The sequence below is a fragment of the Rhinatrema bivittatum genome, chromosome 2 (genome assembly GCF_901001135.1).
Source record: "Rhinatrema bivittatum chromosome 2, aRhiBiv1.1, whole genome shotgun sequence".
Lineage (NCBI taxonomy): Eukaryota > Metazoa > Chordata > Amphibia > Gymnophiona > Rhinatrematidae > Rhinatrema > Rhinatrema bivittatum.
The window spans coordinates 90,301,278-90,326,243 of record NC_042616.1 but is presented as its reverse complement, the minus strand read 5'-3'; the positions used below and the strand labels follow the sequence as shown (position 1 = coordinate 90,326,243).

The following is a 24,966-nucleotide window of genomic DNA, read 5'->3' as shown; positions in this document are numbered from 1 at the left end:
TAACGGCCCAATCCCTGGTGAGTCGCTTCATGAGAGGCTTAGTACAGCTTAAGCCTCCTCTAGGGCCACCGGTCATGGCATGGGACCTCAATGTGGTACTTGCACAGCTCATGCATACTCCTTTTGAGCCCTTGCACTCCTGTGAACTCAGATACCTTACATGGAAAGGTCTTTTCCTAGTAGCCATCACATCTGTTCGCAGAGTGAGTGAGTTACAGGCCCTTGTGACCTACACACCCTACACAAGGTTCCTCCATGACCGCATGGTTCTCCGCACTCACCCTAAATTCCTTCCTAAGGTGGTAACTGATTTCCATTTAAATTAGTCCATAATCTTGCCCACTTTCTTTCCAAGACCTCACGCTCACCCAGGTAAGCGAGCTCTCCACACCTTGGACTTAGACCGCACTACAGCCCACAGGAAGTCCACCCAACTCTTTGTATCTTTTGATAAGAACAAACTTGGGAATGCGGTGGGCAAGCAAACACTGTCAAACTGATTGGCAGACTGCATCATATTCAGTTACCAGCAAGCAGGCCTTCCACTGCAGGGACGAATGAAGGCACACTCAGTCAAAGCAATGGCAACTTCAGTAGCACACTACCGTTCAGTACCGATTGCTGACATCTGCAGGGCTGCGACATGGAGCTCTCTTCACACCTTTGCAGCTTACTACTGCCTAGACAAGGCTAGGTGACAGGATTCCGTCTTTGGCCAGTCTGTCCTAAGAAATTTGTTTCCAGTGAAGGAACCCAACTCGTCCTACCTCCACCCGCTGTGAATTTCAGGCTGCCTCATCCTTGCCAACAGCATCCCAGTTCTTGTGCCTGTTGCACATGTTTGGTGCTGCTTGGCCTCATACGTATGACTCAGCCTGTAGCTTGCTATTCACCCTTATGTGAGGACTACCATCCTGCTTGTCCTGGGAGAAAGCAGAGTTGCTTACCTGTAACAGGTGTTCTCCTAGGACAGCAGGATGTTAGTCCTCACGAAACCTGCCCACCACCCCACGGAGTTTGGTTCGCTTATGTTTTATTATTTTATCTTTCGCTCGTACTTTTGCTACAAAAGAGACTGAAGGGGGACCCCTGTTGGCTGCAGGGTTAGTGGCATGCTGGGCATGCTCAATGTGCCAGTCAAAGTTCTAGGAACTTTGACAAAAGTGTTCCGTGACAGGGCTCCATCTGATGATGTCACCCATATGTGAGGACTAACATCCTGCTATCCTGGGAGAACACCTGTTACAGGTAAGCAAATCTGCTTTAGTTTTTCCAGCAGGGCTGGTGCTTCCATTAGGCAAACTAGGTGATCGCCTAGAGCACCACACATAGGGAGCGTCAAAATTATATGAGGAGACCCAAGTCTACCAGCAGAACCCATCCCACCAGTGACTGAAGAACATAGGAGCTTCCACTAGTAAGTTAATTCTTGAGGGTGGGGCATGGAGGATTGGTGGTTGCCTAGGTCGCTTAATACCTTTGTACCGGCCCTGTAATCCAGGAGGCAGGAAAGTGCTTTTCCTGCTCCAGTTTTGTTTTTTTCTTGTTTTTATGAGAGGACCCTTTGGGCCTTATGAATTAAGGCTTGGCTATGGAAAAGTAGAAGGGGTGCCTTTTCCCCCCAATATTAAAGAATATTATTTCCTTCTGGTCTTGTGTGTCATTTTTGTTGAAGGAAGTTTGCATCCACCCTTCTATCAAACAAAGACTTTTACTTAGCTTAGTTGTAGTCACTCAACAAAAGCAAAGAGTCCAAAAACAAAACTATACAGGGAAGAAAACCATATCAACCACCAAACTATTTCAACCCTTGAATTATCTTATCATACAAAAATAAAATCTAAATAAGTGGGACTACCAAATGTTCATTGCTCAGTGATGAGAGGAGCTAATTAAGGGTCTCCAATTAATATATGGTGAATGATAAACACCCCCGATGCAGCAGGTGCAAAACATGGATCAGTGGCAGGACTTCTCAATATGAGACTTCTCAAAGACGAGTTAAGTAGTTTAGGACCTTACTTTATGAATATATTTTTAATATGCAAATAAAAATACTAAAAAAATTAAGATATTATGGACATAAATTACTAATGGCTATTTTGGACCAATGATTATTATAATCCTTTGAACTGAATTTTACAGTTGAATATATGATGGTCCCACTTATTTAAATTTTATTTTATGTAATAAGATATCCAGGGTTGAAATTGTTTGGTGGTTTATCTTAATAAATCCATTGCCTCTTTCTTTGTAGGGATTTCTATATGTAAACATTAGTGTGCTTCGACCATATTTATCATTAGTTTTTCTACATAAGTGTGTGAATTCTTGTAATTGCGTCTCTAGAAGCCTCTGCTACATTTTTTGGCTTGGGTCTGCTAGACATTGCCTGTTACATCCCAGGTTACTCTGTGCTCTCCGCCTTCCTCCAATCGAGCTGCGCTGAGAAGCAGGAACACACCCAGTAAAGCATCGATCCCATCTGTTGCAGAAGCATCAGCGGTATCAGTAGCAGAGGCTGGCAAGTGTTTCCCTTCACTCGCCTGCTTTAATGCATTTCCTTTGGACCTTTCCAGCCAGGCCACAGGAATTTTCAGAGCTGTAAGTTGCCATTTGTACAAGTCTGCATTTTTATGATAAGCGTTCCTGTGAAATAGTTATATATTAATTGGCCAGACAAGAGTAAATGAAACAGTTCAGCTGAGAAAACAAATTTTTGGCAGGCTGTAATTAAAAAGCATTCTTGTTTTTAGGGTTTTTTAAACAACTGGATAACACAGAATTATTCTTTTTCTGTTTAGAGCACTGTCTCAGGACCTTATATGAAATATTCCAAGGCTGTGTTCCTCCTGTAAGTCAGACATCATTGCATTTCAAGAATGTTTATAGTTACCTGAAGATATGCATTTTGTGAGTGTGGGGATGTGCGTAGGTAGGTAGGGGTGTGTGTGTGTGTGTGTGTGTGTTTGTTTGTGTCCAGAGACTGGGTTGCTGTCTGTTTACCAATATGCAGGATGCAAGAGTTCACAGGAAGGTTTACAACTCACCCTGTTGCTTTTCTGAGTGGAGAATATTCTACAGGTAAAGATCTTGGCTTTCTGAGACAGAGATACAGGGCCTGTGTTACCAGGGGCTTTCTCCGATTCAGTGCCTTTAGGGAAAAAGCTTTAATAAATTAGGCCCTCAGCGTGCTTTTTGTTTTCGTGTCAGGTAGAAGTTACTGGTATGCAGCAGCATTATGAACATGGAAGAGAATTTCTTGCTAGCTTAGCATCAAAGTGAGACTGATGCTGTGACCGAGATGATAATTAAAATGTCTGTCTCTCTAATGGCAAATATAACTTGCTAAACATGAGAACTTTGGATTTCTTGCATTCCAGCTTCCAGGACTTATCTGCTTGGTTTACACAATAAAATGGGCTAGCCCAGCGGCTCAGGTAGCAAGTGTTGTGCACGGCTATGCGGAAGGTCCCTAGTTTTTCATGGGCTGGAGATTCTGCATAGTCTGTGTTTGCAGCCCCTGGGAAGGAGGAAGTTGTTGTGGTCATTGCCTAAGTGTAGCACCTGCTGGCTAGATTGAAAACCCCTGGTTGCAGCAGTGATATAAATAGGGGTAAAATCTTCAGATAGTTGCAAACAAAGGCTTATGGTACCAGATCCCAGCCCTGGATCCCAGCCTGGCTTTTTTCTTTGTAATCCTGGAAGTACAAAGGAGGAAACTGTCAAGTCAAAAAAAAAAATCCTTTTCTATGGAATCTGCAGCACCTGAGAATATGTATTGTGGGATGGGTTGGGGGATGAGTTCCCCAGAGCAGTAGGATATCAGCATGTGACATAAGAACTGCCATACTGGGTCAGACCAAGGGTCCATGAAGCCCATTATCTGGTTTCCAGCCTTGGCTAATCAAGATCACAAGTACCTGCCAGCAGGGCCGGTGCAAGGATATTAGGTACCCTAGGCAAACTTTCTGCTTTGTGACCCCCTCGGCTCCTGCCCCGACCTCATTCAATCAGATAGGCCCCCTCTCTTACACACACTTAAGTTCCTTGTCTCATTCACACATGCACCCTTACACAGTCTCCCTCCCTCTCTCTCACTAACACCATTGCTCTCTCGTACACACGCAATCCTTCTCACTCACACGCACACATACACAAACAGAGGCGCTGCTTGTGGCCTGCTGAGACTCTGCTTCTCTCGGCTGTGAACAGAATAGGCACTGCTTGCGGCCTGCCGAGTGTCTGCATTTCCTGGCTGCGAGCAGAATGGGTGTTGCTCGTGGCACGCCAAGTCTCTGCCACTTGTGGCCCACCGAGTCTCTACTCCTCTTGGCCGTGAGTGGGATGGGCTCCACTCGTGGCCCACATGGCTTTTCTTTGCCGCCCCCTAATGGCTGGTGCCCTAGGCGATCACCCACTTTGCCTATTGGGTCGAGCTGGCCCAGCCTGCCAGGATTTCAAATGGCAGAGACATTCCATGTTTATACACAGGGATAAGCAATGACTTTCCCAAAATCTGGTTAATAACAGTTTATGGATTTTTCCTCCAGAAACCTGTTTAAACCTCTTTTAAACTGCTACATTGTCTGCCTTTACCACATCCTGTGGGGGTGAATTCTAGAGCTTAATTGTGCATTGAGTGAAAAAAAACATTTTCTCCAAATTGTTTTAAATATGCTACTTAGAAATCATATGGACTGTCCCCTAGTCTTTTTATTTTTTGAAAGAGTGAACTGATTTGCATTTACCCTTTCCACTCTCATGATTTTATAGATTGCTATCATATCTCCCATCAGTAGTCTCTTTTCTAAGTTGAAAAGCCCAAACCTCTTTAGCCTTTCTTCATAAGAGAGCCATCCTCTTTACCACTTTAGTTGCCTTTCTTTGTACCTTTTTTTCTCTGCTATAGCTTTTCTTCAAATAAGGCAACCAGAATTGCACATAGTACTGTAGATATGGTCATACCAAGGAGCAATACAGAGGTATTATGAATTTCTCTGTTTCATTCTCATTCCTTTCCTAATGATTCCTAACATTCTGTTTGCTTTTTTGACTGCAGCTGCACACTGAGCAGAGGATTTCATTGTATTGTCCACAATGATTCCTAGATCCTTTTCCTAGGTGGTTATATAGGCAGATCTACATATATTGTAAACTATTTAAAATTATGTTTTATATCTCAGCCTTTCAGAATTAACACCTTCCTGTTTCATTTGGTTAATGGGTTTTTGTTATTAAATCTTATCTCAATAAATTTATCACAATAAAATTAATGACTGTCAGATGTTAAAAAGTATTACATACTCCATAATTGTCTCATAAAGGAAAATATGCTTTGTGCTTATAAAATTATAAAGCATTAATATATTAGATTAACTTTAAACTTGCACTTTAGCAAGTTAAGTTATTCTAACTAACCCAGCTGATAGGAACTTAAAATACTCAAACTTTACAATGCAGTCTCAGGATCGCTTCCTTACTGCTCTGGTATTTTTGCTGTTTTGATTTCTCTGGTTTCAAGCTGCTCTGCCCTTGGGAATTTACAGCACTTTACCTGAGATAGGCACAATCCTAGCTTCTTGAGAAAATCAGCAATTTTACAGAACTCAAAAACTAGGATGCAGGACAAGAGGTAAGATCTGTACATGTTGGTTCCCATTGATGCATGTGACATGTTCTTTTGTTCTCATAAGAACATAAGGTTTGCATACTGGGTCAGACCAAAGGTCCATCAAATCCAGTATACTGTTTCCAACAGTGGCCAATCCAGGTCACAAGTACCTAGTAGAATCCCAAAAGTTAATAGATTCCATGTTGCTTATCCCAGGGATAAGCAGTGGATTTCACTAAGTCCACCTTAATAATGGTTTATAGACTTTTCTTCCAGGAACTTGTCCAAAGTTTTTTTAAACCCAGCTACACTAACAGCTTTCACCACAACTTCTGGCAACAAATTCCAGAGTTTAATTAGGAGTTGAATAAAAAATATTTTCTCCCATTTTTCTTAAATGTATCACCTAGTAGCTTCATTGAATGTTCCTTAGTCTTTTAACCTTTTTAAACCAATTCGCGTTTACCTGTTCTACTCCATTCATTATAGATTTCTATCATATCTCCCCTTAGCCATTTCTTTTCCAAGCTGAACCTCTTTAGCTGTTCCTCAGAGGGGAATCGTTCCATTCCCTTTATCATTTTGGTCACCCTTTTCTGTACCTTCTCTAATTCTGCTAAATCTTTTTTAAGATGTGGTGACTAGAACTGCACCATAGAGCGATATGGAGGCATTATGATATTCTCTGTTTTATTCTTCATTCCTTTCCTAATAATTTCTGGTATTTTATTTGCTTTCTGGGCCGCTGCCTCACACTGAGCCAGAGAATTTCAATATATTAACTACAATGACGCCTGAATCCTTTTCCTGAGTAGTGATACCCAATGCGGAACCTTGCATTGTGTAGCTATAATTTGGGTTGCTCTTCTCTACATGCATCACTTTTCACTTGTCCACACTAAATTCATCTGTCATTTGGATGCTTTAAAGGCTTTGCATTTCTCAGTTCATTTATGCAAATTAATTAGCTTCAAGATTAGCAGTGTGATTGGTCCAATTCACCCAGTTTTTTCAGACAGTTGGTTTAACTTGTGGGCAGTTGAACATTCACCATATGGTGTATGGAAGACATCTCCGGATAAGTCCACTGACTCCAATAGGTTGGTTTGTGTGGAAGAGCCCAGACTGCTTTGTGACAGATTCCATGTTCAGTTAGCATTCAATATCACAAACTTGTAAATAAATAAATAAACAGTTTGTTATAAGGTTTCTGTGGGCCTTGTTCCTACAGTGACTAGAGTTTGGATAATTTTTCCTTATTGTTGCGCCTGGATGACGGTTGTGGACCCTTGGCCTAGGTTGGTGTTGACGCTGCCCACAAGGGTTGAGCCCCCACGGGTCATCAGCGCTAGGAGGTGAGACCTGAGTTGAGCAGGGGCCAGCTGGAGCTTCTTCGCCACTACCAGCCCTCATTCCCCACAGGTTGAGCCCTTGGGTACCAGGGCCGACTGGTCTTAGGTGGGGCCCCTGCGGAAAAGCTGATAGGCAAGACGAGGTCCGAGTCTGAGGTCCAAGGCAGATGGTGAGCAGGCGAAGTGAGGTCCAGTCCAAAGGTTGGGGCAGGCGGCGAGCAGGCGAGGTGAGGTTTAGACCGAAGGTCGGGGTAGGCCGAGAACAAGCGAAGTGAGGCCCAGTCCGAAGGTCAAGCCAGGGAGATCCGTCCGAAGGGAAAACAGGAAGCAGGGTCCGAATCAGGCAGAGGCAGGAACAGGAACAGGTGGGCAAAGGCAGGAAAAGGAAGCAGGAGCAGGATCCAAAGCTGGAGCAAGCAAAGAAGCACAAGGGAGACCTGTTGTCAAGTTGTCGGGGAACCGACTGACTGTTGCCCTGTTATATAGGGCAGACCTTCTGACATTAGGGGAAGAGGCCGGCAGCATTTTCCCGCCGCGGGCCCTTTAATTCTTCTCCCCAGGCGCGCGCGTGGGTGCCTAGGAGGAGGTCAGGCAGCAGACATCAGCGGCGGCATCCTGTACGCCAGGCCTGCGCTGGAGCCGCCAGCGGGGAGGACCCCCCGAGCTCATGGCAGGGAGCCGGGAGATGCGGCCGGCTGGATGCGGGGTTGTGAGTAGAACACTTATGTGCATCACTTTGCACTTGTCCACATTTAATTTCATCTGTCATTTGGATGCCCGAGTCTCCCAGTCTTTCAGGGTCCTCCTACAGTTTCTCACAGTCCACTTGTGGTTTAATAACATGGAATAATTTTTTGTTGTCTGCAACTTTGATCACTTCACATGTTGTTCCCTTTTCCAGATCATTTATACATATGTTAAAAAGCACCGGTCTCAATACAGATCCCTGAGGAACTTCACTGTTTACCTTTCTCCACTGAGAAAACTGATCATTTAATCCTATCCTCTGTTTCCAAGCTTTTTAGCCAGTTTGCATTTCACAAAAGGACATCGCCTCCTATCGCATGAATTTTTAATTTTCTTAGGAGTCTCTGAAAATGCAAATACACTAAATCTACTGGCTCACCGTTTACCCACATGTTTATTAGCCCCTTCAAAAAAAATGTAAGAGAGTGGTGAGTCAAGACTTCCCTTGGGTAAATCCATGTTGGCTATGTCCAATTAAACCATGTCAATTTATATGTTCTGTTATTTGATTTTTTTTAGAATAGTTTCTACAGTTTTTCCCAGAACTGACAAAGGTTCAACATTCTATAGTTTCACAGATCATACCTGGAGCTCTTTTTAATATAATAGTGACAGTGATGACAGTGATTGCCTTATTGTTCAAAGACTCTGTTTGGAAAGAATCCACCCCGTGCTTTGTGTTCCTTTCACTGAACCAAGTCGCCAAGTGTAGACAAACGTGAAAAAAAGAAACACATCAAAGTAGGATGTAGGATCTGAGGAAGAGTGCAGTCATGGTGAGGCTAACCCAAAAAGATTAATTATCAGGAACTGATTGGAAGGAGGACAAAGGAAGGAGGACAGAGAAATGGAAAGAAAAGTAAGTGAAATCATAGAAGAGATGGTAAAATAGTCTATGGACAAAAGACAGAGCATAGAAAGAGACTATAATAGCAATTATCCAAACAAATTTTCCAATGTTTCCTGAAATTTTATTATTTCTAAACTTAGGTTTTTTCCTAGATTACTAGAAAATGCATAGCTGGAAGTTATTTTTTTGAAAACATTTTTTTAAAGAGATATCCCTCAATCCTGTCCAAAATATGTTATTTTTTCTTGTTAGGATTCTTTGCTGTCATGAGAACCATGAAGGATTAAGGAGTTTGTCAAAGCATCTAGAATTCTAGAGCAGCATTTCTCAAAACGGTCCTTGAATAATTTCTTTCCAGTCTATTTTTCAGGAATCCACAATGAATAAGCATAAGGTATATTTGCATACACTGCCTCTCTTGGATGCAAACATATCTCATGCATATTAACTGTAGACATCCTGCAGATCAGACTGGTTGGGTGGTTGAAAACCATTGCACTAGACTATCAAGGGGAATGGGTACTATAGATCCTAGTTCTATAATGAATGTGCCACTACAGTATATTAACTTCTTCTCCACTACGTACTTTACTAGTGGCATGGTAGAAGGTCAGATATAGTCTTGATTACCTTGGACAGCAAAAGGCATAGAGCTAGCCTTGGTAGGTATTATATAGGAAATTGTCATAGTCCAAAAGCTTGTCTTCTTTTATCATAAGCCAACTAGTGCCATTAACATCTTCAGCAGCTTAACAGAGACACTTGTATCTGCTTCCCAGCTAGCTAGCTATGTTCATTACCAGCTGAGTGAAACATTTCATTCATTGTACTTGAAGGAGAGCTACTATTTTTTATTCCCTTTTTAATGTGTTTCATTGTTTAATGTTTGTGAACTATGTGGTGGCATTATGGACTGCTGTGAATTTCATTCATCTCTGATTGCAGTTTATCGGTGGTCTGCATGACCTCAACAAGTTATGAGGCAGATATTCAAACCCTGGCCGGCTAAGTAACTTAGCTGGATAAGTGTTATCCGGCTAAGTCTAGACGTGCTTAATAGCTGGTTAACTTGTGGTGTTACTTGGGATATGACAAGAAGTAGTAGACTTAAATTGCAGCAGGGGAAAATTAAGTTAGACACAAGACAGTTGCCAGCGGAAATGGTACCCTGTGAGATCAGGGGGTGGAAAGGAAGTCACTCTTCCAAGCTACGGCAGGTTAATGGAGGGAAACCCCTTCTGAAGTTGCAATCTCCTTGCCAGAGGTGGGTGGAGCCTCCCTGGGAGTTTGTAATGACTTATGTGGCCTTCAATAATGCTGCAACTTCCTGGGACTCTGCCTCTGAATTCAGCTGTGCTCAGAAGCAGAAGCATGGGAGTTTGCTTCCACCCTGGTGGCATGTCATGCTGGCACTGTGGGTGAATGGACACCTTGCCTACCTCTTCTGATGGACCTGGTTAATCTTTAAGAAGATTGGTTGAGCACTGGAACATGTTACCTAGGTAGATGGAATCTCCATCACTGGAGCAGGATAGATCTGTCTGAATTCCTAACTGGAGGCAGGGTGATAGACTACGTGACCTCTTGAGATTACTTCCAGGTCTCACTTTCCATGATTCTGTTATTATTTGTTCTTAAATATGCAGACTGAAAAAGAAAAACAAACAATAATATTATCAGAAGCAGTTGGTTCTCAACCCAATCCTTGAGACTTGTTTAACCAATCTAGTTTTCAAGTTACCTACAATGAATCAGCATGAGAATATTGGCATACATTGCCTCTATTGTAAGCAAATATATTTCATGCACGTTCACTGTGGGTGTATCCTGAAAACTAGGACCTGGTTTTATTTGTTATTATTATTATTAACTTCCTTTTTGAAAGTATTTGAGAAACACTGATCTAAATGACAGCATATAGCTATGTGATAGTACAATATCTGAGCTTTAAAATCTATGTCGGTAACTACAATATCTATTGATTTTGACAAAAATTGGTTTTAGCAAAGAATATGAGGAATACTTTATATCAACAGTTTTCTAAATGAATTATACTTCATTCTGTTTTGCTATGCTGACAAAAATTAGCATTTAATTAACAATCTGTAGGGGATGGAGGAAGGGGGAAAGGGGAAGGCAAATATTGACCAGTAGAAGGCCTCTAACACACCAGCATTAACAACCAGAAATGCCAGTGCTGGTAACACTAGATAGTAGGATGGAGTTAGCCAAAAGTATCTAGTCCATGATTATTATTGATATAAAACCTTCTGAACACCTGCGCCAACTTCTGTGAAAAATAGCAGAATGCAGAGACGTCAGCATGGGAATACAGTTCATGAAACTTATCCTGAGCACAAAAAAGTTCTAGTTATTCCACTGGATTGCAAAATAAACTGTCTGGAGTCAGCACAGAATGTGTCTGAAACAAGTACAAAGCTGGTTTTGAATGCATCGTATGAAAATCAAGTTAAGAATGTACTATATTTTAGAAGGATTAACAAGATCCCAGGAAGGATGAAAGACAGTTCATTCCATTATTTTCCTCAGAAATACTTAAGAACATAAGAAATTGCCATGTTGGGTCAGACCAAGGGTTCATCAAGCCCAGCATCCTGTTTCCAACAGAGGCCAAACCAGGCCACAAGAACCTGGCAATTACCCAAACACTAAGAAGATCCCATGCTACTGATGCAATTAATAGCAGTGGCTATTCCCTAAGTAAATTTGATTAATAGCAGTTAATGGACTTCTCCTCCAAGAACTTATCCAAACCTTTTTTGAACCCAGCTACACTAACTGCACTAACTTAATATGATCAATTACCAAGTAGTAATCCACTTACCACTTACTGCCATCTACTCTACTTCATTTCCAACTTCTATCTTTTAGGGATCCACAGTGCTTATCCCATGGCATTTTGAATTTGTTTACTGTTTTCATCCTCACTATCTTTTCTGAATGGGAATTCCGAAAGGGCATCCCTCTTCAGGAAATAATATTTCCTGATGTTGGTTCTGAGTTCTCTCCCCTGGAGTTTCATATTGTGACCCTAGTTGTACAATTTCCTTTCCAATAGAAAAAGTTTGAAGTTCGTGCATCATTAAAACCTTTCAGGTGTCTGAAGGTCTGTTATCATATCTCTCCTGTACTTCCTCTGTTCCAGGATATACATATTTAGATCCTTCAGCCTCTCCTGATAAGTCTTTTGATACAGACCCCACAGCATTTTGGTCACCCTTCTCTGGATTGCCTCTGTCCTGTCTCTTTCTTTTTTGAGATATGGGCTCCAGAACTGAACACAAGTACTCCAGGTGAGGCCTCACCAAGAACCTATAAAGGGTATTATCACCTTTTTTTTACTGGTTATTCCTCGCTCTGTTCAGCCCAGCATTCTTCTGGCTTTATCTATTGCCTTGTCACATTGCTTTGATGCCTTCAGAATGCCAGACACTATTACTATTAGATTTCTCAAATATTTTGATAATATTCTAATGCCTCATTTGACAAACCTAAGACATTGAGGGGAGCAATATTGAGTTGCTAAGCAGATATATTTACCTTGCATACTTTGCAACTAATTTTAAAGAAAAACTACTCAGAAAAGTTTGGCTATAATAGGAGCTAGGGCAATATAATGGACGGATGCAAGATTGTATTGTAGAGATTGCTTGCACCAGTCTATGACAGGAAACAGGATTCTAGCTGAACAGTTTCAATCATGCATTGATAAGAATTTAAACTAGATGAGGTGGGGGACAAAATGGATTACATTGGGCAATCATCACCAACAAGCAAATAATGGTAGTGGTGAAAATCACACATGTGATTGCAAGACTACTTGTAAAGACTATGGAAAATAAGGAGGGTAGATATGAAGATAGGTGGAAGGAAGACAAGGGAAAGAGAAGTATCTGGAAAGCTGTTGTGGATGTGAACCCTTGGGCTGAGGTGGAGTTGGTGCTACCTGCAGGGAAGAGCTGGCTGGAAAAGAGGCCCTACTGGAGCTTTGCCAGTACCAGCCCATGTTCCCCTTAGGTTGAGCCTTCAGGTGCCGGGGGCTAGCTGGTCTTAGGTGAGGGCCTCTGTGAAGGTGATGATCTGTCGTAATGAACACATTGCAGCCAGCACAGAGAAAGAATTGAAGTCAGTGCAAGCAGTGATCAAGGCAGACAAAGGTCAGACACTGTTATGGTTAATGGTGTTTGGGTGGATCCTTGGACACTGTGTCAGCTGACCATGCCCACGGGGGACCACAGTGTCAGGCTAAACTCCAGACAGACAAACACAGATCTGAATCTTTTATTAGACAGTTGAATGACCACCAGAGGTGGCAGTAGTGAGTAGTGGTTGTAGATCCCGGCTGGGCGCATCTCTCACAGATCGCTGGAACAGCGGATCTTCTGCAGGGCAGTGCTGTAGTGGAAAGAGACTGAGAGTTATGAGCACACAATGAGAATAGCATTCAGAGTAGAATTAAGAGAAGCTCTGAGGCAGGGAGAGCAGACTCGTAGTGTTGTACTCACTTAGCAGTAATAGATATTCCACTAGATGAGAGGTCTGGCACCGGAGCAGAGAGCAAAGAAAAGCAAAGAGGCCCCCAAGGAGCGGGTACCCCGTAGAAACCCCAAAGGGTAGTAAGAGTTCCAGTAGAGCTGGAGTGGCAGAGTAGCTAAGGAATGGAGAGCGAATCCCATCCGTACGAATCCTGTTGCTAACTCAATGAGCTAGCAAATACTGTAGGCAGATATACCCGGAAGCTGTGACGGCAGAACAGGCGGATGCCCCTGAGGTTCGTGTCAATGTGGAGTTAAAGATGAGGGCGGCTTGCGCACGCATGCCCTAGAGGTACCTTGAGGAGAATGGCGGGAGGCAGCACCAAAGCCGCTCCAGGAACGCCGGAGAGAATGGTAGGCAGATGCCACGGCGGTCATTAGTCCAAGGTGAGCGGGAGGAGCCGAGAGTAGAGAGAGGTAGGCGGGGCGAAGCCGTCGAAAACCGACGGACGCAACAGACACGGTCAAGTTTAGGCTGTGGTTGGAGGCAAGCAGAGTTCAGAAAGTGTGTGGTCCATAGAGTGGTCGAGGCAGATGGAGTTCAATTAGAGATAGTGAGAAGGCAGTGGTCAGTGGCAGGTGGTGATCAAGCAGCATCGAGGTCCAGTCCATAGGTCAAGCCATAAATCCAAACCAAGTCAGAGCCGGTCCGAGGTCAAAACCAAAAGTGCAATCCAAGGGGATGAAGAACAAGAGGAGGATGGGGGGACCACAGAAGCAGGAGACAATGAAGACAGACAAGGGAAGACTGACCACGAAGACAAGAATTCAAGACAAACCAGACTGCCAAACAGAATCAGGAACGAGACATAGGAACTCAGGAACAAGAATCAGGAACAGGAATGTGGTGGCAAAGCACTTGTTGAAGTGAAACGCCTATTGCTGAGGCACTGGATGGGAGTCAGACTCAGTCTTTTATAGAATTGGCTTGGTGATATCATCAGGGAGTGCCTTCGGAGGTTTCCCACCATTGACTCTTTAAGGTTAGGTCACTTGATGTGCACGCAGTCTTGGGGAGGGGCCTGTTCCAGGGATCCAGCAGCATCCTGCTGCACCGAGGATTATGGCATGGCCCCTCGCTCTGCTCAGGGGAGGACCCAGCACTGGGGAGCCAACAGGAAACTGGTGGAAGGCGTTGTGGATGGGCCCAGAGTCCACCAAATGTAACAAATGCTATAAGCACAAATGCTTAGGTAGAGATCCTACCAGATCTCTACCTGAAACCAAAAGGAATATTCCATTAGCATAGGGGAAATAGTAAAGTAGTTAGTGTGGGTTTGTAGCTTCCCCATGTGGAAGATGGAAGGTAGTGTGTGCCCATGCTACATAAACATAGATCCATTTTCCTGAGTGGAAATTTTAGCAGACCCTTCCAGAGATAACATGTCCATGGAGAAGAATGAAGACAAACTACAAGAGAGGTATGAGAATTGGACTTATACTTTAAGCAATTTCTAAATTGGAGAAAAAGACTAGATTTACCAACCATATGGGAGGGAAGTTCAGCAATTGCTTTAAACCATAAAGAAGAGAAGAACTGACAAACTACATTTGGAATTGGCTTTATCGTCCAAACTAATTTAATGGAAGTTAAAGTCGCAAATTTATTAATAACTGAGACTGTAATATCAACTTAAGGATAAAGAGAACTATAAAGGACTTTCATCCATTTTTCCATTAATCAGTAAAAGTTATTTTGGAAATCATCCCAGCTTCCAGCATGATTACTGCTGCTGTGATCATCAGTGCTGTATACAATAACTTTAAGAGGGATTTGAGTAAAAGTAAAGCACAGGGCCTAGAAGATTATTCGTCCCCCTACTCTGGGGGAGGGGGGTAGTATGTGGGATGGGATGTTTATGTATTTGTACTTTGTAAGTGCTTTTTCTGCCATCATTTGCCAGTTGTGTTGTGCTCGGGGGTGGACCCTTGGTCCTGGAACAGTGCGGGGACTGCCCCAGGGGGCGGAGCATGGAAGGAGACAGAGGCGGTGTAGAGCTTCACCACTGGAAGCCCGAGGTCCCCCTGGGAGGAGCCCGTAGGGACCCGGGCCACTTGGGCTTAGGTGGGCCTCGCAGGGTCTCCTGGGAGAATGGAAGTCCGGTGGGCCCACTGAGACTAGGGGAGCGCTATTGGGTTCGAGGCTGAAGACAGGTTGAAGCAGAGAGAACCAGTATAATGATAACGATGACAAGGCTAGGGACAGAGCCAGAATCAATGGACAAGGTCAGGCAGGCAAAGGTCAGAATCCAGAGGTCAGTCCGAGGGAAGGTCAGTGAAGCAAGGGTCAGAAACCGGAGGTCAGACGAGGTCGGGAACAAGCTGAGGTCTTTGGCAGGCGGCAGGAAGACAGGTCAGGAACAAGCTGAGGTCTTTGGCAGGCGGCAGGCAGGTCAGGAACAAGCTGAGGTCTTTACCAGTAAGACAGTCTGGGGTAAGATCAGGGAGGCAAACAGACGAACATTGGCACAAGCAGGACTAGGAATCAGGAACAAGCAAGAACAGAACTGGAACAGAAGGATCCTGGAACGAGACTAGGGACAAGCAAGCAAGATACACGAACAAGGGCAATCTCAGGAACAAACCGACCCGATTGCCAAGGCAAGGAAGTGAGGCCAGGAACTTCCTTTTAAAAGGAACTCAATCAGGGCGCGCCGCGGAACTAGACCCCGTCCTGGAGCCTACATCAGAGTGGCTAGTCTGCGCACACGTGCCTAGGGGCATGGCCTGTGTTGCTGAGGAAGCCGAGGCTCAGCGTGAGGCCTGGCGCACAGCCGAAGGCCCGGCGACAGCGGCGCGGGATGCCGGGGCCTAGCTGGATTAGCGAGGGCCACGAGGGAGACTGAACTGGGGCCCGCTGTGGAACCCCGAAGGTGAGCGGTCCCGGCCGCGGGTGGGGCGCGTAACAAGTTGCTTCAGTTATTTTCCCTGTCTTTGACTCTGTCTTTCTGTGTTGCTCTGTGGCAAATTGTAGGAATGTTGGGGATCGGGGCAGGGAGATTGGGGACATTTAGAATGGAGCTCTGGTCAGCATTCTTACAGCTTGAACAACTTCTAAAAGTTTCCCATAGAAAACAAAGGAGATTATTTTTGGAAGCTCAGTTCTTTGGACATACCAAGCTGATATTTCTGGTTTTCAAACTCATCCAAAACATTCACATTTTCTCCAGCATGCCATTTTTTAAACAGGCTTCTGGTTGATTGGACATTTTGATATTTAATGAGAATATGATGAATTATTAATTTCGTTTTTAATGTTGTAAGTTTTATTGTTATGTTTTAATGTGATTATGAGTATTTTTGTTGGAATCTGCACTGGATAAGCATTTGAAAACTTGGAATATAAGAATGCATAAATAATTAAATTAAATTTGGTTAATTCCCGTCCCTTTTCTAGAGAGTTATGATTCTAGATGGGGAAACGGATGGATGGAGATTGATCCTTTTTACATAATTCTTTCCATGGAAAGCATAAAAACAAATTACACATATTCTCTGCCACTGGGTCCATATCTCTGGGCCTCCCCATTGATGTTATGCAGTTGTTTTATTTGCATAACATCAAATTTGTATTTGTTATTTATTACTGTGCTTATTTAATTACACAAGAACATAAGTATTACCATACTAGGTCAAACCAAGATCCATCGAGCCCAGCATCCTGTCTCCAACAGTGGCCAATTCAGGACACCAAAACCTGGCAGATCCCATAAAGTAAATCTAATTCCTGTTATTCACTCCTAGAGATAGCAATAGCTTTCTTTACTCTACCTAGCTAATAATGTGTTATGGACTTTCCTCCAGGAACTTATCCAAACCTCCTTGAAATTCTGCTATGCTAGTTGCCTTGATCTCGACCTCTGGCAATAGATTCAACAGCTTGATAGTGCCCTGAGTGAAAAAGTACTTATTCTACAGTTTGTTTTGAATCTGCTGGCTGTTATTCATGGAGTGTCCCCTTGTTTTAGTATTATTTGAAAGGGTAAATAACCATTCTTTATTTACCCTTTCCCGTCATGGTTTTATAAACTATCATGTCTCCTCTCAGCCATCTTTTTTCCAAGCTGAAGAGCCCTAGCCTGAATAACCTCTCATCAAAGTAGAGATGTTGCATCCCCTTTATAATTTTTGTTGCCTCTTTCTGCGTCTTTTCTAGTCTATGTCTTTCTTGAGATGGGGTGACCAGACCAGCACACAGTACTCAAGATGCTCTAGCTGGCTCAGTACAAAAGAAATATGAAATTTTCTCTTTCATTTTCCATTCTATTTTGGATCATTCCTAACATCCTATTTGCTTTATTGACTGTCGCTACTGCATCTGAGCCAAGGATTTCAACGTATTGTCCACAAGAACTCCAAGATCCTTTTCCTGGTTGGTGACTCTCAGTACAGAACTCAGCATCGTGTTCCTGTAGTTGGGATTTTTTTCCCTTTGTGCATCACTTTACATTTTTTTACATTAAATTTCATTTGCCATTCAGTTGCCCAGTCTCCTAGTTCCTCGCAATCCGCTGCTGTTTTAACAACTTCGAATAATTTTGTGTGATCTGCAAATTTGATCACCTCACTCGTCATTCCCTTTTCTAGATCATTTATGAATATGTTAAACAAGAGAAGGCCCAGTACCAATCCCTGTGGTACTCCACTAACAACCTTTCTCATTTGGAAAACTGACCATTTAATACCACCCTCTGTTTCTGGCCTTATAACCTGTAACCAATCTACAATTGAACTTTGTCATTTCCTGAGGAGTCTCTCATGGAAGATTTTATGAGATGCCTTCTGAAAATACAAATATTCTTTATCAACTGGCTCACCTTTATCTATGTTTATTTATACCTTCAAAAAATCTAAAAGATTGGTAAAGACAAGACTTCTCCTTGCTAAAATTATGTTCACTTTTCCCCATTAAGCCATGTCTATATGGCCAGTGATTTGACTTCTACCATTTTGCTCAGCACCAATATTTGGCTCACTAGTCTATAGTTTTTTGGATCACCCATAGAGCCCTTTTTAAAAGTTGGCCAGGATTTAGAAAGATATAATTGGGTATGTCAATTGTGGTACCTTAAATACTGGATTTGGTATATAGCATATTATACTCCTTTAACTGTTGAGAAGCATTTGGTCTCTCCAATGCATCTCCATTCTGTTGTACGTGTGGGAGGTGCTGAGTTGCAATCTTCTGCAAAATTGGGGATCTTTTTTTAACGGTGCAGAAAGCTTGACAAGCTCTATGTGCTCGGGTAGGGCATTCTTCGGCAATTTCCCCTTATCTGCCGATTAATGGAAATCCGGGTTTATGCAAGAGTTTATTGGTCTGGGCCAGCTGATACAGATATATGTCTGAAGTGTAAGACAACTATTGGAGCACGGTAATGTTTTCGGGACTTGCATTCCCATTAGTACATTTTGGGAAGGGATTAATGATTAATTCTTGGACAGAATATCTCTTTCCAACCTGAAGGGGTTCTCTTTGGTGATTCAGCCTCTTTTCAAATACAGGGTAAGAGTAACATGCTTCTGCTATATAAGGCTTGTTTGGTGTGTAAAAAGAGCATTCTCATGATGTGGAAGGTGGATGAAACTCCCTCGAACCTGGCATGAAGGAATGCCTTTCATGATTTAATGATGATGGAGAAAATGATGACATAGGAAATTTGTAATGCATACTTTCAAATATTGCCTATAATAATTCGTAGTTCTGTGATAAATGATTTGTTGTTATGAGTAGTCTGGGGATTTGTATTATACTGAGGACTGGGCTTGGCTATGAACAGTACATGTGTTTACCTGCTCTGGAGATAGTTTCTATTGATTTATTCCTATGTCGAGAGTAATAGGTAACCCCCTCTTGATAGATTGGGCATTATGATTAGGGGGTGGGGGGGGGGGTTGGAGGTAAGGGGGAAATATTGTTATTCCTAATAGATGATGTCTTTGAGGAGAGGGGAGAAAATATGAAAAAATATGTATATTGTTATGTATAGTGTGTGGCAGGCATAAGAGTCCGTGTGCTACATACCATTTTCTTTGTAATGTTGAAGCCTTTAATATACAGTTTGAATATTAAAAATCGGCATCACATTGTCCACCTTCCAGTCATCAGGAATCATGGCTGTTTTAAATGATAGATTTCAGATTACTAGTAATAAGTTAGCACTTTCATGTTTTAGTTCTTTTTGAACTCTGAGATGGATACCAACTGGTACCAGTGATTTGTTACTCTTTAATTTGTCAATCTGATCTGTTACATCTTCCATTGTCACAGATATTTGTTTTAGTTGTTTAGAATCTCCATCATTAAAAAAATGTTTCGGGTGTGGGTATGTTTCCAGCATCTTTTTCCTTAAAAGGCAAAGAATTAATTCAGTTTTTCTGCTATTTCCTTGCCCTCCCTGAGCACCTCTATTGCCACTTGGTCATTTAGTGGTCCACTGACTCTCTCAAGGGATTTTTGCTTTGAATGTACTTGAAAAAAGTTTTATTATTAGTTTTTGTCTCACTGGCAAGCTTTATCTCAAAGTTTCTCTTGAGCCTTCTAACTACTGTTGTCCATCTAACTTGCCAGTGTTTATGTTCTTGCCTCTTTTCATCATTTGGGTCTGCTTTCCTTTTTTTGAATGATGCCTTATTTACCTTACCATTAAACCATGCTGGCAGTCATTTGGTCTTAAGAACATAAGCAGCTGCCAAACTGGTTCACATGGAATCCATCAAACACAGCATCCTGTTTCCAACAGTGGCCAATACAGGATACAAGTATATGGCAAGTACCTAACATTAAATAAATCCCCATGCTACTAATGCTGGTAATAAGCAGTGTAAAGGGTCAAGATGTACACACGTATCCATGTGCGTATGCGGTTCCCGGTGTGCGCGCATGGACGTGGCTTTTTTATAACACACGCACGTTGGTGAGTGCGTGTTATAAAATACGATATCCACGTGCACATGCGTGGCGGATTTTAACATCCACACGCGCATGTGCAGGCAGGTAGTCTCTGCGCACAGGGCGACGCGAGTAGGGCTTCCCCAGTTCCCTCCCAGTCCACTCCAATTAAGCGGACTGGGAGGGAACTTCCCTATACCCCTACCTTACCTTCCTACCCTTTCCCCTTTCCTCCCCGACCCCTAACCCCTTCCTAGCTACTCACGGTTTTTTTGTTTGATTACTTACTGCTCCTCAGGAACAGAAGTAATCTATGCGCCGGATGGTTGCTGGCGCATGCTTCCCTGGTACAGCGGCTAATGGTGCTGTCCCGACCCGCCCCTTTTACAGTGCCCGGCACTTCTATGCGTAATGGGGGTTACACGTGTGGCTGGGCCCATTCTAAAATGCAAGTGCTGTGCACAAGGCCCACCATGCATATAACCCCTATTTTTTATGCGCACAGCCCTTTTAAAATCAGGCCGTAAGTCAACTTGACTAATAGCAGTTTATGGACTTCTCCTCTAGAAACTTGTCCAAACCTTTTTTAGACTCAGCTAAGCGAACTGCCTTAACCATATGCTTTGCAATGAATTCCAGAGCTTAATTGTGCATTGAGTGAAATAATTTTCTATGATTTGTTTTAAATTTGCTACTTGCTAACTTCATGGAGTGTCCTTAGTCCTCCTATTATCTGAAAGAGTAAACTATCGATTAACATTTACCCATTCGCGCTCTCTCATGATTTTGTAGACCTCCATTGTATCCCCCCTCAGCCGTCTCTTCTGCAAGCTGGATAGCCCTAACCTCTTTAGTTTTTTCTCATAGGGGAGCCATTTCATCCCCTTTATTATTTTAGTCACCCTTCTTTATACCTTCTCCAGTACATCTATATCTTTTTTGAGATGTGGCAATGAGAACTGAATACAATACTAAAGTTGTGGTCTCACCATGGACGTTACAGAGGCATTATGATATTCTTCCCGTGACCTTTTTTCATGCATGGAATACGTTTTATCTGGGCTTCCAAAATAGTATTTTAAAACAATGTCCATACCTCATGCAAACCTTTAACCCTTGCAACTACTCCTTTTAATTTTTTTCTAATTAATTTCTTCAATCATACTCTCCCTTTTTAAAGCTATATGCTATTCTAGTAGTTTTAATTTGTGTCAAATTAGATTACATTATGATTGCTTTTAGCAGCCATACAACAGTAACCACTTGCATCAGGTTGTGCGTTCCACTGAGGACTAGATTTAAAGTAGCAGCCCCTCTTGTTGTTATTTATGGCTTCTAGAAGCTTAACCTCTCTAGAATGTCCCAGAATAATCAAAGTCTCCCTTTATTATTGTGTTGCCAAATTTATTTGTTTTTTACATTTTAGCTAGCACTTCAGAGTCTATTGTTGTAAGCTGCTATTTGCACCTTTGATTGGAAGAGTAAGCTATCGATTTTAAAACAATAAACTATAATAAGCTTGGTACATTTAATACTTATCTCATGTTTTTTATATATTTATATATATATATATATATTTTTTTTTTTTAAGAGGAGAAAGCAAAAGATACATTTAAATGCTCCTAGTTATTTCTGTATTAGACCATGAAATTTTAAATAAACAACTAAGACCCAGAGCTATAAATGTAAAGAGAACTTGTCAGGGGGAGTCTAAATGCTGCTGACATTTGAACCTAAGTGTGGTGCAGCAGTAGAGGCTGTACAAAGTGAAGCGACACATTTGGCCCATCCTGCCTAATCAGTTCCCGCTGGACTACTGTCGAGTCCATGGTCTTTATATGTTATTTAAAAACATATTCATACGTTTGATTTTTTTAAGCAACAAAATATTGAAAGTAATTCAAGGCCTAAGTAAATAAGTATTAATAGAGCACAAGAGCTTTTTGATGAATCATGCAAATTCTTCTTTCAGAACTGTAGCCATGCAATTTGGCACCTATGGACAAGTGAAAAAGTGAACCCTCACCCTGTATTTCTGTTATGTAAAGTTTATGAAATAATATAGTTGGAAGATGGGAGAGAGAGATATGTCATGCTATATATATGTACACAACATATATATAGCATGACATATAAATAAAACTGAGAAACTAGAGGCCTAGAAGATAGTGGCATGCGAGAAGTATGGGAGGAAGTGGAGTCATGGGCACTTCATGCAGGCTTTCCCTCCATTTACAGTCTTCATGTTAGGGAGGGGCAGACTGGATTTACTTACGGCCTAGACAACAGTTGTCTTGTTTCTACCCTAAATTAAAAAGAAAATATCTCTTTCCCATCTTCCAACTATATTATTTCATAAACTTTACATAACAGAAATACATTAATTTATATTAATATGTAATTCAGATATATCACCCTACAAAGAATTGTTTAAACTTTTATTGATCTATAAAAACATGCACCACAGTAAAATTACACATGTATACCTTCCCAGGTGAAGTAAAACGTACATAATATATGAATTCTGCTGTCACCTTAGTAACAGCAACACAAACTCTCCACTACTGGGTGAGAAAGAGGGCTGAGAGGGGGTAACGAAGGACAGAGTTGGGGAAGTGAACGGCAGGGGAAGAGAGAACCGGAGAGAGAAAAGTTCTTAAACCTGCACAGGACACAGGACAGAGGGGAGGGAAAGGCGTCAGCTTCACTCCTGTTCTGGCTTGTGCTGGGCCATAGGGAGCGAGAGAGAGAGAGAGAGAGTCTCAGCAGCTGACTCACATTTTTGGCTCTGGTGGTGGCTGCACTTTCTTCAGCCCCGCATTAGTTGGATCTGGAGGGAGGGGGTGGTAACAGAGCATTTTGTTTGGCCCCACGGGACACATCAGAGTTTGGTTTGGGGCAGCAGCCCGATGATGCTCATAGATGTTCAAAGGTGCTCCTAACTCTCCTCCTCTGCCTTCCCTTCATCCCAACCATTTCTGGATCCGTGGGGTGCTATAGTATTAGAGCATCCTTAGGGCAGTGCCACCTCTGGCCATTACCACATTGGCCATAGGCTAGCTGTAGCTCTCTCTTCTTTGACTGGTTCTTGACAGGAAATGTATCAAGGGGATATCTCGAGCGAAGAAGCAAGCATTTTTTTTTTCCGCACCTTGGGTGAGCAGGATTTTGCAAGGTCAGCCCTCTGAGCAATTTGATTAGTTGCTGTTCAAGTACAGAGGAATGAGTTTCCTTCTAACATCCTTTTCATTTAAACACTGTTTACAGTTCCACCGGGTATGCAGACTCAGGAAACTGTTTTAAAGCAACATCCTTTGAACAATTTTTTTACCTTCGTACGAAAAGCAGTAATTAAACTCTCACAAGTCATTAAATAAATCCACCTTATTTCTTAATTGTGAGGAGCGCATAACAATGTAGAAGGCTAAAATTGCTCAAGGCACGTACCTGGAGACAAACATGGCAATTAAAGAAAATGACAAAGAGCACCAAATTATAATTAATAACAGCAAGAGCGCCTTGCAGAAACAATACGATAGAGCCTTCCAAATATCATTTTGCCAGATTCAAGGGTGTATCTTTGTTTTTTTTGTCTTATACCCACAGGTGTGCAAGTCAGTGTTCACTGTTCAAAGGGAATTTATTTTTTTTAAATCCTCTGGCTGACCAATGCTATGAGGATATCTTATCCGCCCCCCCCCCCCCCATAGTTTGCAGGTGCAAAATATTGGGGAAGAGGTGGTTAAGGGCACGGCAGGCTTTCAGAAGGAAATTCTGACATGCGTTTCAGCTGGCCCCACCCCTTTTTCCCCCGCAGAGGTGGAGGGCATTGGCTCTGTGGGTAAACAGCTTACTTTCTCCTCCCATGGAAATCCAAGTTGAAAATTGCCCCTCCATGTGTCAGTGTGATATGTGCATGGAGTTCTGACAAGCAGCAGCACAGCCGCGACCTGTTTTAATTAGACTAGTAATGGTGAGAGGGACCAAGCTGAAAGAGCTTTCAAACAGATTTCTTTTCAGGAAAGAAACGAAACTAAGAGCACAAAAGGTTGATTTTAAGGATTTTAATAGCCAACAGAATAATCCCAAACTTGTTTTGCTAGTACTGTTGCTTTAAATAAAAATTATTTGCATGAAATATGGATGGTCAACTGGAGGCTAGCAGGCTGCTTGTGGGCTCTCAGACCACGTCGGAGCAGCCTGCAAAGCATGTTGGCCATCTGACAGCCTGTGGTAGGGAAGAGGGGGCAGGACTGCTGGGGAGAAGGAGCAGGCCCCACCTCGGAGGAGGAGAAGCAGTGCTATCACTAACAGCTAGCCTGCCCGCAAGGAGGTGGGGCTGGAGGGAGAAGGAGGACCAACTGAGAGAGAGGAGGAGGGGCAAAGGCAGTGTCTTATCAGTCTCACTGTGTGCCTCAGACAGATTTCTGAAAGATTTCCAGACTATCCACCCTGCTTTCTGCTTTCTTGGCCAGAATTCCCAGCCTCCCAACAAAGCCAGCACTATCTTTATTGCAATCAAATAATCTCCGCACCAGGAATGTGCTAAATATCACTCTCAAAAAACATTTGTTGTACACACTCATTAATAGCTTTTGCTGCCGAGTCGTTGTTGGCGATTGAGTGCGTCAGCATTAGGAGAAGGAAAGAACTAGTAATCACCCTTGAAGAAGATTTTGTTTGAAATGGGGCCATGTCGGGATATCAATTACAACCTCTCTACCGTGAAAAGATAAGTGTAAAGACAGTGTCTTTTTTGGCATTTTTACAGCATTACCGAAAAATTAATGAACTATCAAGACTAATACAAGTATTTGTTTATTTTTTTTTATCAAAGTCTTATTCATTTTTCACAAAAGCTTTAACACTTTATTGTTAGAGATAACTTTTAATGTGCAAATGAAAAATTAAGGTGGGAAGGTGGCTTTGATGATTATAAATACAGCACTGTAGCC

The 24,966-nt window shown here is 42.4% G+C and overlaps 1 protein-coding gene across 5 annotated transcripts in view; it reads left to right on the top strand.

Annotated features, from left to right (window-relative positions):
• Window positions 1-24,966, top strand: part of PRKAG2 (protein kinase AMP-activated non-catalytic subunit gamma 2) — a 751,594-nt gene that overhangs the window by 184,205 nt on the left and 542,423 nt on the right. The window contains exon 1 of one of the 5 annotated variants that reach the window (XM_029588431.1): window positions 2,509-2,604. The exons of 3 other annotated variants lie outside the window; for them this stretch is intronic. The gene's annotated coding sequence lies outside the window, so the exon portion shown is untranslated. Of the gene's footprint in view, window positions 1-2,508; window positions 2,605-2,816; window positions 2,855-24,966 lie in introns of those variants that run through there. One more of the 5 variants, XM_029588432.1, reaches the window with a different exon arrangement.